The sequence below is a fragment of the Pongo pygmaeus genome, chromosome 5, assembly GCF_028885625.2.
Source record: "Pongo pygmaeus isolate AG05252 chromosome 5, NHGRI_mPonPyg2-v2.0_pri, whole genome shotgun sequence".
NCBI lineage: Eukaryota > Metazoa > Chordata > Mammalia > Primates > Hominidae > Pongo > Pongo pygmaeus.
The window spans coordinates 76,076,538-76,089,697 of NC_072378.2; the positions used below are offsets into that span (position 1 = coordinate 76,076,538).

Sequence of the window (13,160 nt, forward strand, 5' to 3'; positions counted from 1 at the left end):
TATCAGCTCATTTAAGTTCTTATCTACGCTGTTTATTCTAGTTAGCCATTCATCCAATCTTTTTTCAAGGTTTTTAGCTTCTTTGTGATGGGTTCGAACATCCTCCTTTAGCTTGGAGAAGTTTGTTATTTCTGATCTTCTGAAGCCTTCTCTTAGCTCATCAAAGTCATTCTCCATCCAGCTGTGTTCCGTTGCTGGTGAGGAGCTGCATTCCTTTGGAGGAGAAGAGGCGCTCTGACTTTTAGGATTTTCAGCTTTACTGCTCTGGTTTCTCCTCATCTTTGTGGTTTTATCTACCTTTGGTCTTTGATGATGCTGATGTACAGATAGGGTTTTGGTGTGGATGTCTTTTCTGTTTGTTAGTTTTCCTTCTAACAGGACCCTCAGCTTCAGGTCTGTTGGAGTTTGCTAGAGGTCCACTCCAGACCCTGTTTGCCTTGGTATCACCAGCAGAGGCTGCAGAACAGCAAATATGCAGACCGGCAAATGTTGCTGCCTAATCGTTCCTCTGTAAGCTCGTCTCAGAGGGGCACCCAGCCGTATGAGGTGTCAGTCAGCCTCTACTGGGGGGTGCCTCCCAGTTAGGCTACTCAGGTTTCAGGGACCCACTTGAAGATGCAGTCTGTCCATTCTCAGATCTCAACTTCCATGCTGGGAGAACCACTACTCTTTTCAAAACTGTCAGACAGGGACCTTTAAGTCTGCAGAAGTTTCCGCTGCCATTTGTTCAGCTATGCCCTGCCCCCAGAGGTGGAGTCTACAGAGGCAGGCAGGCCTCTTGGAGCTGTGGTGGGCTCCACCCAGTTCGAGCTTCCAGACCACTTTGTTTACCTACTCAAGCCTCAGCAATGGGGGGCACCCTTCCCCCAGCCTTGTTGCTGCCTTCCAGTTCAATATCAGACTGCTGTGCTAGCAATGAGCAAGGCTCCATGGGCATGGGACCCTTCAAGCCAGGCATGGGATATAATCTCCTGGTGTGCTGTTTGCTAAGACTGTTGGAAAAGTGCAGTATTAGGGTGGGAGTGTCCTGATTTTCCAGGTACCGTCTGTCATAGCTTCCCTTGGCTAGGAAAGGGAATTTCCTGACCCCTTGAGCTTCTTGGGTGAGGCAATGCCTTGCCCTGCTTTGGTTCACGGACCGTGGGCTGCACCCGCTGTCCTGTACCCACTGTCCAACAAGCCCCAGTGAGATGAACCCGGTACCTCAGTTGGAAATGCAGAAATCACCCGTCTTCTGCATCGCTTACACTGGGAGCTGTAGACTGGAGCTGTTCCTATTCGTTCATCTTGTCTAATCCTGCAAATGCTTCTTTTTTCTTTCTGCTTTATACTAAAGCTATCTAGCCAAACTTGCAGATCTAGAAGTCTCATTTTTTTTACTTAATATATCTCAGAAAAATGTGACAGATTGTATATGTGAGGATTTCTGACTCAGGTGGAAGTGATATAGACTTTGGAGGTTAGGTCACACAGAGAGTTTTAGTTTCCTTCTGTTTTTTGCAAGATGATTGCTCTTGAGCCCAGCTAACACATTTTAAAGAAGCCCAAGCACTCAAGGTGCAGAGGAACCTTGGTCCGTGGCCCAGAGCCTTAACCTCAGCCTCTAACTGCCAGGCAGCACCTACTTGCCAGGTGTTTGAATGAGTCAAATTGAAAGCGGCTACTCCAGGTCCTAGTTGAGTAACTTCAGATGGTGTTGCATCCAGCAACAATGACCTGTTCTTTCTAAGACCTACCTAAATGGTAGATTCATTGAAAAAAAAAAAAAAAAAGGGAGGGTGACGCTGGTGGATCATGAGGTCAGGAGATTGAGACCATCCTGGCTAACATGGTGAAACCTCGTCTCTACCAAAAATACAAAAAATTAGCCAGGTGTGGTGGTGGGCACCTGTAGTCCCAGCTATGCGGGAGGCTGAGGCAGGAGAATGGTGTGAACCTGGGAGGCAGAGCTTGCAGTGAGCCGAGATGGTGCCACTGCACTCCAGCCTGGGTGACAGAGCGAGACTCTGTCTCAAAAAAAAAAAAGAAAAAAAAAAAGATTGTTATTGTTTCAAGTCACTATGCTTGTTAAATAGCATTAGATATTTGCAATAAATTTATGGTGTATTTTGCCATTTTTCTCTTGATGGGCACTTGGACTGTTTCTAAACATTTGCTATTATAAACAAAGCTGCAATGAGTAACTCCCTACATGCTTCATTTCATGTATGGGTATGTGTATTTATAAAACAAAATGCCAGAAGTAGAATTTATGGGCTAAAGGATAAATATTGCTTAAAACTTTCAATAGGTACTACCAAATTGCCTTCTATAATGTAGTCTTTTTTTAATTTATAAAACAGAATTGATGAAGTAGAATTTATTTTACAAGAGTGCTATGAGATTAAATGATATAATCCACAGTAGAGCAGAAAACATAGTGCTCAAAATAGTAAACAGTAAATTTTAGAAGACAAAATTATCCACAATGAACTGCTTTTCAAATTTTTTTTTTCCAAAAATGTAACTGAATACTTTATATGAAGATGTTTTTACTTTGAATCTTATTTTGTTCAGTAACTATATATATTGTTTAATGCTATGACTGAAAGTGTTTTGAGGGACATTTAGTATGTGTACTATCAATCTTTTATGTGATTGTTGTCACAAAAATAAGACATAGTATTATTTTCCAAAAAGTAGCATTTCCTTTAGAAAAATTAGTTTTCTGTCTAATAGAGTCATCTTATTTTCATGTTATTGTTAGTTAACTATTGTATTAATCAAGGTTCTCCAGAGACATGGAAGCAATAGGATATACACATATAGATAGATGTGAGAGGATTTATTAGGGGAATTATCTCACATAATTATGAAAGATGAGAAGTTCCATGACAGGTGCGCACCTGTAGTCCCAGCTACTTGGGAAGCTGAGGCAGGAGAAGCTCTTGAAACCGCCAGGTGGAGTTACAGTGAGCCGAGATCACGCCACTGCACTCCGGCCTGGGAGGTTGCAGTGAGCTGAGATCATGCCACCACACTCCAGCATGGGTGACAGAGTGAGACTCCATCTCAAAAAAAAAAAAAAAAATTCTATTTGTTGTGAAATCCAAAGGTGAAAAACAACAAAGCTGTTATTTGATTTACAACAAATTTTCATTAGTATAAAGTTGGTTAAAAGTAGATGACATTTTTCCAAAGAAGACATCGAAATGTCCACCACCTATATGAAAAGATGCCTAACATCCCTAATGAACAGGAGAATGCAGATCAAAACCACAATGAACTATCACCTCACACCTTTTAGGATGGCTGTTAGCAGAGATAAGAGATAACATCTATTGGTTGGCAAGGGTATGGGGAAAAAGAAACACTTGTTTACTGTTGGTGAGAATGTCGAATGTTGCAGCCACTACAGAAAATAGCATGGATGTTCCTCAAAAAATACAACCCACATATGATTCAGTAATCCCACTCCTTGGTATATATAAAATATAATTGAAATTAATATCTCAAAGAAATACCCGCATCCCCCATGTTCACTGTAGCATTGTTCGTAACAGCCAAGATACGGACACAACAGATGAATGGATAAACAGAGTGTGGTATACATATGCAATGAAATATTATTCAACCATAAAGAAGAAGAAAATCACTCTGCTTGCCACAATATGGGTGGACCTAGAGGACAATAAGCTAAATGAAATAAGCCAGTCACAAAAGGATAAATATTGTATTGAAACGGGGGAGTTCCCCGATTACCATCACAGGGCATGCAACAAGGGTGTGGCTGGCCTGCCTGGTCACCACAGCTCAAACCCCCTAGGGGGAACATGCAGATGGGCAGGTGCTGTGTGCTTCTGGGCTCCGCCCCAGCCCCAAGGTGGCTTCTAGAGGCTCCGCCCCAGCCCCAAGGCAGCTTCTAGGGGTGGATGTCTGAGACTCCAGAAGTCCAAGTGGGCACGTGTTACAAAGCTCTTTCAGATTTGCCATCCGCAGATGGCTTGTGTATTAATCAGCTTAATGGACCCTCTGCCTTATCGCAAGGGCGAGTGTGACACCCTTCTGTATCTGGAGCCCTTGCCCAGTGCCCCAAAATAGGATCACACCCAGGCTCAAAGGATGAGTGCAAAGTTTTATTGAGTAGTGGAGGTGGATCTCAGTGAGATGGATGGGGAGCCAGAGAAGGGGTTGGAGTGCGAAGGTGGTCTTCTCCTGGGGTCCAGCGTCCCAGCCACTGGACTGCTCTCCGACTGCCCCTAGTTACTCCCACTGGCCTCCAGATGTCCGTTCTCGTCTCTCTGCTGCGTCATTCCGTCCTCGCTGGTCGGCTGGTCTGCTAGTCTCCACATTCAGCTGCTGTGTGTGTACCCGCTAAGATCTTGGGTTTATATGGGCACAGGATTGGGGGCATGGAAGGCCAGAGCAGTCTTGGAAAATGAAACATTGGGGCGTGAAAACAGGAGTTCCTTTTCTCACTTAGGTCCATGGGTGCAGGTCCCAGGGTGGAGCCCTTGCCAGGGACCCCACCCGTCTCTACCCAGCACTTGCCTGCTCTCATCCTGTGTCAGTATGATTCCACTTACATGATGTATCTAAAACAGTCAAATGCATAGAAGCAGAGGACAGAATGGTGGCTGCTAGGGGATGGGGGAAGGGGCAAATAAGGAATTGTTGCTCAAGGGGTATAAAGTTACAGTTACATGACATGAATAAGTTCTGAAAGACTTACTGTACAAGGTAGTACCGTTACTTAACAATGAAGTACTGTGCACTTCAAAATGTTAAGAGGATAGATCTTATGTTAAGTGCTCTTAGCACAAGCAAACAGACAAAAACAAAGCCACAGAATAACCAAAAGAAATTTTGGAGGTGTTTGGATATGTTCAGTTCCTTGTTAGTGATAAAAATACGTATGTGTCCAAACCCATCAAAATGGATACATCATATCAGTATTATTTTCTATATATCAATTAATTATATCTCAATAACATTTAAAAATGCAAACACAAAAAATACATATATACACATAGGCTTTGGGAAAAAAAGAGGCTTCTGTATTTTATTTTATTTTTTGGCTTCTATATTTTATATATGGATAGGTTATAGTTTATTTATCCCCTTACCTATTGATAGATACTTATATTGTTTCAACTTTTTCATAATTATTAGCAATGCTACAATGAGTATCTAAAATTAATTTTTCTGCTAATGTACCAGTATTTCTGAAACTCTGTTTCTCAAGTTAATGGTCAGGGTTTGAAGGATACATTTTTTCTTAATTTTATACTTAATGTATAATAGAATTAAATAATTATCCACCTGGTTCTACTATATTTATAGAAAATGATAAAGATGCAACTCAGGTTTCAACCCAGTTAATATATTTAGCAACAACATCTAAGTATTATTTTATAAAAAGTAGAAGATTGCCTTGGTTTTGAAACGGGAAATATTCCCTTATTCCCCTCACAGGGCATGTAATGAGGGTGTGGCTTGCTTCTTTGGTGCCTTGCTGCTCAAAACCCCTAGAGGGAGCAGGCAGATGGGGAGGCTGTGGGGCTTCAACCCCACGGCAGTGTCTAGGGGTGAACACAGTGTAAACACAGCTGAAGCCCCAGAGGGCATGTGTTACAGGGTGCTCTTTTAGTTTGGCTGTCTGTAGGCGGCTTGTGTTAGTCAGCTCAATTAGACCCCTGCCTTATCTCAAGGACAGAGTGCTTTCTGTATTCTGGGGTTCTTGCCTTGGTGCACTGGAAGAATCGGATCTCAAGTGGGCTTAGAGAATGAATGCAAGGTTTTATTGTGTGGAAGTAGCTCTCAGCAGATGCAGGAGCCAGAAGGGAGATGATTTTCCGCTGGAGTTGGGCTGCTGAGCAGCCTGAGCTCTCCTTTGACCTACCTGGACAAACTCTGTGTTGTTCCTCCAGTGGATGGCTTGTTGGCCTGCCAGCTTCTGTTGGTGTGCTCTTCTGCAGGCATGCTCCCCTCCGTGTCCTCTTGACGTCCAGCCACTTGTGTCTTCTTCCAGCCACTTGTGTCTTCTTCCGCCCATGTGTTCCTCTTAACGTCCAGCCGCTCGTGTGTGGGCTCACTAGGGTCTCGGGGGTTTTTATAGGCACGGAGTAGGGGTGTGGCGGGCCAAGGTGGCCTTGGGAAATGCAACATTTGGGCAGGGAAACTGAACTGCTTGTCCTCACCTAGGTCTGTGGGCACAGGCCCGGGGGTGGAGCCCTTGCCAGGGACCCACCCTTCTCTACCCAGCACTTCCTGCCTCCCTCCTGTATCAGTTTGACAGGCAAAATATAATACCATTTTTTGGTGGCAATCTAGGAAAATCTTAGAACTACTTAAAATTAAGATTTAATTGAAATGAATTAAATGAAACTAGGTCTAAAAGCCTTAATGAGTCATTTGGATACATCCAACTATTCATATGTTTGACAATATTTGAAGAAATCTTTGGTTAATTATTATTGTACTGTTCATTCCTATTTTGGGCACTGTTTATGTGAAACATTTATGTGAAATGATTATTTTGAAACTGCCACCAGAAACTAGTGGTTAAAGAAAGGCAATTATGGATATCCAAACACCAAGTAAATTCCTCAAGAATTTCAAATAAATGAAAACAAAGCATTCATATAACTTTTCAATAGAGAACTTTCCCCTGAGGATACACCATAAGTAGCCTAGATAACATGGTAATTGAGTTAAAGCTTACCTGTCACTCTAAATAATGTCACAAAAAACTTTACTAATTACTTGCTCAGAAACAAGACATAAGTGGCTGAGCATGGAGATAAATTTTAATTTTCTGATGTTTCCTATGCCTGCACTTAGAACTTTTAATTAAAAAAATTAAGAAATAGCAACTACTTATTGACTTTATGCAAAGTCTCATAAACTTGGGCAGTGTCTAAAAAAACGTATCTTCTCAACTTGCTGGACCAGAAATTTCATTTTGTTAATTCAGCAACAAGTAGTAAGATTCAAAATGTTTCCTTATGCTAACAAAACTCGTAAAGGAATTATCTGTAAATTACGAAGTAAAAATAGTTTTGGTGTGTTCCAGGCTCTGTGTTATGTGCTTCATACTATAACACATTTAATTTCTACCATTCTATAAAGTAACCAGGATTAACCTCATTGTTTAGATAAGAAACTGAGCCCCAGTGAAATTAAACTATTTCCCCTAGGTTACAGAATTTTTTAGTGGCAAATTACGAGACGCAAACCATTGGAATGTTAATATTTTAAGGTCATGTACTTAGTCTTGTTCATAGCCATTTCTTCAGTGGATTCCAAATGAAGTCATAATAAATATTTGTTGGCCATTCTAGTCTTTCTTATTCCAAGGCCTGGGCTGTTTTGACTATGATACAATATCAATACATTTATTTAAAGAAATCTTTCCAGTCACCAGAATAGCTACTCATTAACAGTATCACTATGCCAAGTTAATAATTATAAAATCAACTGATAAATCATATTGAAGTGTATTTTATTTAGGTCAGTAAAAGACAAAGGGATTATATGTGCCTTGTAGTATATGTTTCATACAGTTGTGAAATAACCTCGGCAAATCTTATTTTAGTACAGTTTTTTTCATCATCATAAGTATTATTTCATACCAATTAAAATAAACATATTACAACTTTTTATATCAATTATATTTCAGTTATGTCTTTTTGAGGATTCATCTCCAATTTTGTTTTATAAAAATTTTCAAATATATTTAAAAGTAGAAGGAATAGCCATCACCTGGATTTAACAATTATCAAGATTTTGGCACACTTATTTCATCTGTGTCAACTTATTTCCTGACATATGTTAAAGCAAATCTCTGACTTTGTGTCATTTTCTTAAATGCTTTATTAGATTTAGTAGACACTCAGAAAATCATTTGCTTGGAAGAATTGATCAGAACTGATATTAGAGCAGATCAGAAGATAATTTCCTTAGAATAATTCTGTCATTTTTTCCCGACTCATTTATAATTATCTTCTTCTGTAGGTAAGTGCTATACTAGTCCAGGCTGGATAGCCTCATGTTGTAGTAACAAACAACCCCCAAATCTCAGCAGATCATAAATTTCTTCTCTGTTAGCAGTCAGTAGATTTCTGGCATTAGATGGATTATGCATTACAAAGAGAAAGTGTAAAAGACACAAAGATATACAGATGAGGTATATCTTTGAGATATGAGAACAACGAAAGCTTTCAATAATTAAGTATAAAACATCCTTATACAGTGTTTGCATATTGGGATGATATTTGAATGCAGGAAGTACAACAGCTATTGCACCAATTAAAGAACAAAAGATGATACAAGAGGAGGGAATGCTGTTGTGAGAGAAGTGTACCAGAAGCAACACTACAGCTTTAAAAGTCCCTATGTTGAGAAAAAAGAGGCTGATTCTCTTCTGTATGACGTGTATGGAACTAAGCATGTAAACGGTTCTCATACTTCTATAGATTATTTGGACTCTTTCAAGAAAATAACTTGTTTCTAAAATCTCATTTAAACACATATCTGAACTCTGAAAAAAATCTGAAAACCAATCTATTTACTATGCCCCCATAGTAAAATTGGTGTCCTGTCAACACATCTTAAATAAATGGTTCCTGATGAAAGGATGTCTGCTTTAGGTCTGTAGCTCTGCTAGTGCCTCTAGTGACAGAGTAGAGAAATTGAGTAATAGAACTGGTATCAAAGGAAAAATATTAAGTCCGTAATGCATGTTTTTCTTCAAGGATATTTATTGTTATGGACTAAATGAGTAAATGTTTGTGTCCCTCAAAATTTATATATTGAGATCCTAACCCCCAATGGGACATCATTAGGAGGTGGGGCCTTTGGGGGGGTAATTAGATCATGGGGGTAGAGTCCTCATGAAAGGCACTAGTTCCCCTATAAAAGAGACTCCCCGGAGAGCTCTCTTTTTCTTTCTGTCATGTGAAGACACAGCAAGAAGATGGCCATCTATGAACTAGGAAACAGGCCCTTGTCAGATATCAAATCTGTCAGTACCGTAATTTTGGACTTCCAGCCTCCAGAACTGTGAGAAAAAAATATTGTTTAAGCCACCTGGTCTATGGTATCCTGTCATAGCAGCTGGAACATACCAAAGGAAAGAAAAAATAATAATTGCAAACTCTTTTTGCTCTAGCTCTCTATGAACAAGTAAAATTAAATGGCCACTTATTTAAACATTTGCTGATACCTTTTATTTGGAAAGAAGAGATAATAGTATTAGTCTCACAGTGAAAGTTGTAAGTATTTAATGAGTTAATGTTGTGTCAAATATTTAGAAGAGTATCTGGTTCATAATCAGTACTTAATATTTATATTGAACAACTATTATTATCAAAGATGGAAATTGCTTTATGTATATAAAGCAGACTCCATAATTCATTCTTTTTCTTTTTTTGAGGGACAGTGTCTTAATCTGTTGTTCAGCCTGGAGTGCAGTGGCATGATCATAGCTCACTGCAGCCTTGAATTCTGGGCTGAAGCTACTCTTCTGCCTTGGACTCCTGAATGGCTGGTACTACAGGCAAATACCACCACACCCAGCTTATAACTCATTATTTTATGAATATTCATTGTTATTTGCTAGGCATTGTGTTATGTGATCAAGCAGATATGAATGAAAAAGTTTCTATCCTTGAGTCAAATATAAGGGAGACAGATTAACGAATAATGTAAATGATATAAATATAAAAATACAAGTTTTCATGAGGATCTGTGAAAGCAACAATGATGACTGGGACTGATAACATATGCAGAAAAAAAATGAGGTCAGTTGTGTAGAATGATTCTATTTTTTTCTCTCACAGTGAAAAGGAATGGTTTAACACTAACTTGTCCTGGATAGTTGAAAGATTTTTCATTAAAATTGATCTTATCAATTGTAGTCAGGACTGCCTGTACAGAATGAGGGAAATTGCATCAGTTTATACTTATAAATCTTAGTGATTCTCCTGGGCATTTTGAGATGATCTGACTGATAGTGATCCCTTAACTTTACACAATCTTAAGTGCACTTTGTTTTCTGGCTTTTCCGCAGATTTCTGCTGAGAAAGAAGGGAGGCTTGTCGCCTTTTGTTATGTTTTAATGAGTTCCTGACACAGACATGACATTGCAACTACTCCCCAAATGGTTAACATATCCAAGTAACTTGTGCACATCTGTTTTTAATTCCATTTTCTAGCTCTGAGTTCTCAATCCTTTTATTATTTGTCTCTTTTCTAGCTTGTTGTAGTTATTTTCCGCAAGATATATACAATAATTAAAACTACCATTTGTTCAGCATGCATTAGCAGAGATTGTGCTAAATGCTTTAGATAAATTTGTTAATTTAATTCTAAAGGTAATCCTATGATGTGTATATATGGGTATACATTTGTGTATATGTTTGTGTGCAAATATATGTGTTATTTTTTTTTCTTTTGAGACGAGGTCTCGCTCTGTCGCTCAGGCTGGAGTGCAATAGTGCGATCTAGGATCACTGCAACCTCCATCTCCTGGGTTCAAGCGATTCTTCTGCCTCAGCCTCCAAAGTAGCTGGGATTACAGGTATGCACCACAAAACCCAGGTTTTTTTAAATTTTATTTTTAGTAGAGACGGGGTTTCACCATGTTGGCCAGGCTGGTCTTGAACTCTTGACCTCAGGTGATCCACCCACCTCAGCCTCCCAAACTGCTGGGATTACAGGCGTGAGCCACTACGTCCGGCTCCACTATTTTTTAAATTGAATTGCCTTTGTCAAAAATCAAATGACCACCACAACGAGATACCACTTCATCACACTAAGATAGCTATAATAAAAATACAGATAACAAGTATTAGCAAGAATGTGGAGAAATGCTTTTGTTTGGAAATGTACAGCTTCTTTGGAAAACAGTTTGACAGTTACTCAAATATTAAATACTGGATAACCATATGACACAGTAATTCTACAATTAGGTGTATACTCAAGAGAAATGAAAACATATAGCAACACCAATCACTTGTACATAAGTATTCATAGCAACATTATTCATAATAGCCAAAAAGTGGAAACAACACAAATGGCTATCAGCTGCTGAACAGATATATAAAATGTGGTATATCTACACAATGGAATATTAGTTTGGTACCAAAAAATGAAGTACTGATATATGGTACCACATGGATGAACCTTGAAAACATTATGCTGAGTGAAAGTCAGTCACTCAAGACAACACATTGGACCATTCAATTTATGCGAAATGTCTGGAACAGCCAACTCTATAGAGACAGAGAGTTAGTAGTTGCATAATGCTGAGGGGATTGGGAGAAATGAAGAGTGACTGTTAAAGGGTACTTACCTTCTTTTTTGGATAATGAAAATATTCTAAAATTGATGTAGTTATGGTTATTTTACAAATAATTTTTCTGCACGTTTTCTTCTCTTTTTAGAACTTTGATGATACAATATAAAGCATCATTCATTATTGTCCCACAAATTCCTGAGTTTCTCTTTCCATTAATTTTTTTCTATTTATTCAGACTGGATAATTTCTATTGATCTATCTTCAGGCCCACTAACTTTTTCTCTGTTGTATCTATTCTGTTACTTAGTAGAGACAGCAAATTTTAATTTTATTTTTCTATTGTTTTTTAGATAACTTATTTTTAGTTCTAATCTTTCCATTTTGCTTTTTAAAACATAGTGTTTACAATACTATTTCTCACTAAGGACGTCTATCTTTCCATCCATTTAAAGTATTTACCTTTTTCTTACAGAACATGAATATTGTAGTTGATCTAAAGATCTTGTCTGATCTTCTTGAGGTTGACATCTGTTGACTGTTCTTTCCCTTTAGAGTTAATCACATATTATGTTTTATTTAATGCTGAATAGCTTTGAATTACTCCCTAGACATTTTGAATATTGTGTTTTAAGACTCTAGGTGTTCTTAAAATTCTTCAGAGAATGTTGCATTATGTCACAGATGATCCGTCATGTTGTATTTAGATTACAAGTTTGGTCTTTTGGGGATAGTTTCAATGTCAGTTCGGTTATTAAAGCTCTAGCTATGCTACTTTTTGTAGTGTGTTATACCTCCATAGCTTGGAGATGAGCCTAAGACTTGTGTCGTTTCAAAGCAGAGTAGGAAATACCTTTTGCTGACTATTCCTCTTTGGAATGTCCCACATAATCTCTGGATACCAGGACGTATTTTCCCAGTCCTCTGTTTAGAAGGATGGGATTTCTCTCAGAGGCTCAGCCACCTATGCTGCTCCCACCGTTCTGTCAGAATCAGATCTGTTTGGGACAAAGTGAGAGAAAAGAGAGAGAGAGAGAAAAAAAATACAGGAATCCTTTCTGCATTCTTCAGACCAAAGAAGCCATCTTTCTCTGGTCAGAAAGATGGGCTCTCTCCCAGGATTTTAGGTGCCTGTGTATCTATCACCACCACTGGGTAGCTGCCTTTGGGACAGTGCAAAAATAAAGTAAAATGGCACTTCACCCTGTACACTCTAGTTTACAAGGACCTCCGTCTCTAATCTTCTGGACAGAAAGACAGAGTTTCTCTCTGTGTTTTTGCTGCCCCTGCTCCACTGCATATGAGACTGCATTGGGACTCTCGTTGGGTTAAAGCTGAAATAAAAGAGGAGGAAAAGCCCAGAAAATTTGCCCTATTATAAATCAGTCTTCAGGCATTGACTTCCCTCCTCAATATGCCTGTTATTATTAACTTTTCAGAGTCCTCAGCTAGTTAGTTCCTTTTTGTATTTTGTCCAGAGGTTTCAGTTGTAATCAATGGGAGAGATAGGCTGTAGTAGACTTATTCCTTCCTGACCAGCACTAGAGTTCCAGAAACCTTGCTTAATTATAGTAAAACGAGGAAAATGAAGATTCAGGCAGTAATGTAAATAATTCCCAACCCTTATCTTAATCACTGCATTCTGCATTTTATATATGAAGAAGAATCCTTTACTTTTCTTTTATATTTGTATTTTGCAAAGTAAAAAAAAAGTGGCCTGTGATTTCTATTGTGTTATGCGAAGATAGCTGAAGGAGAACGGGCAGGAACAGGAGCTGGAACAGAAGAAAGGTCACTAATAAGAAAAAGAATGAGAGAAAGATAAAATAGATCAAAAGATAGGTCTATGTGGGTTGGCTTACATCATTAAAATAGGCATTTG

General features: G+C 38.8%; 1 pseudogene; it reads left to right on the forward strand.

Annotated features, from left to right (window-relative positions):
* Window positions 1-3,978: 3,978 nt before the first annotated feature.
* Window positions 3,979-13,160, forward strand: part of LOC129039070 (52 kDa repressor of the inhibitor of the protein kinase-like) — a 31,543-nt pseudogene continuing 22,361 nt past the window's right edge.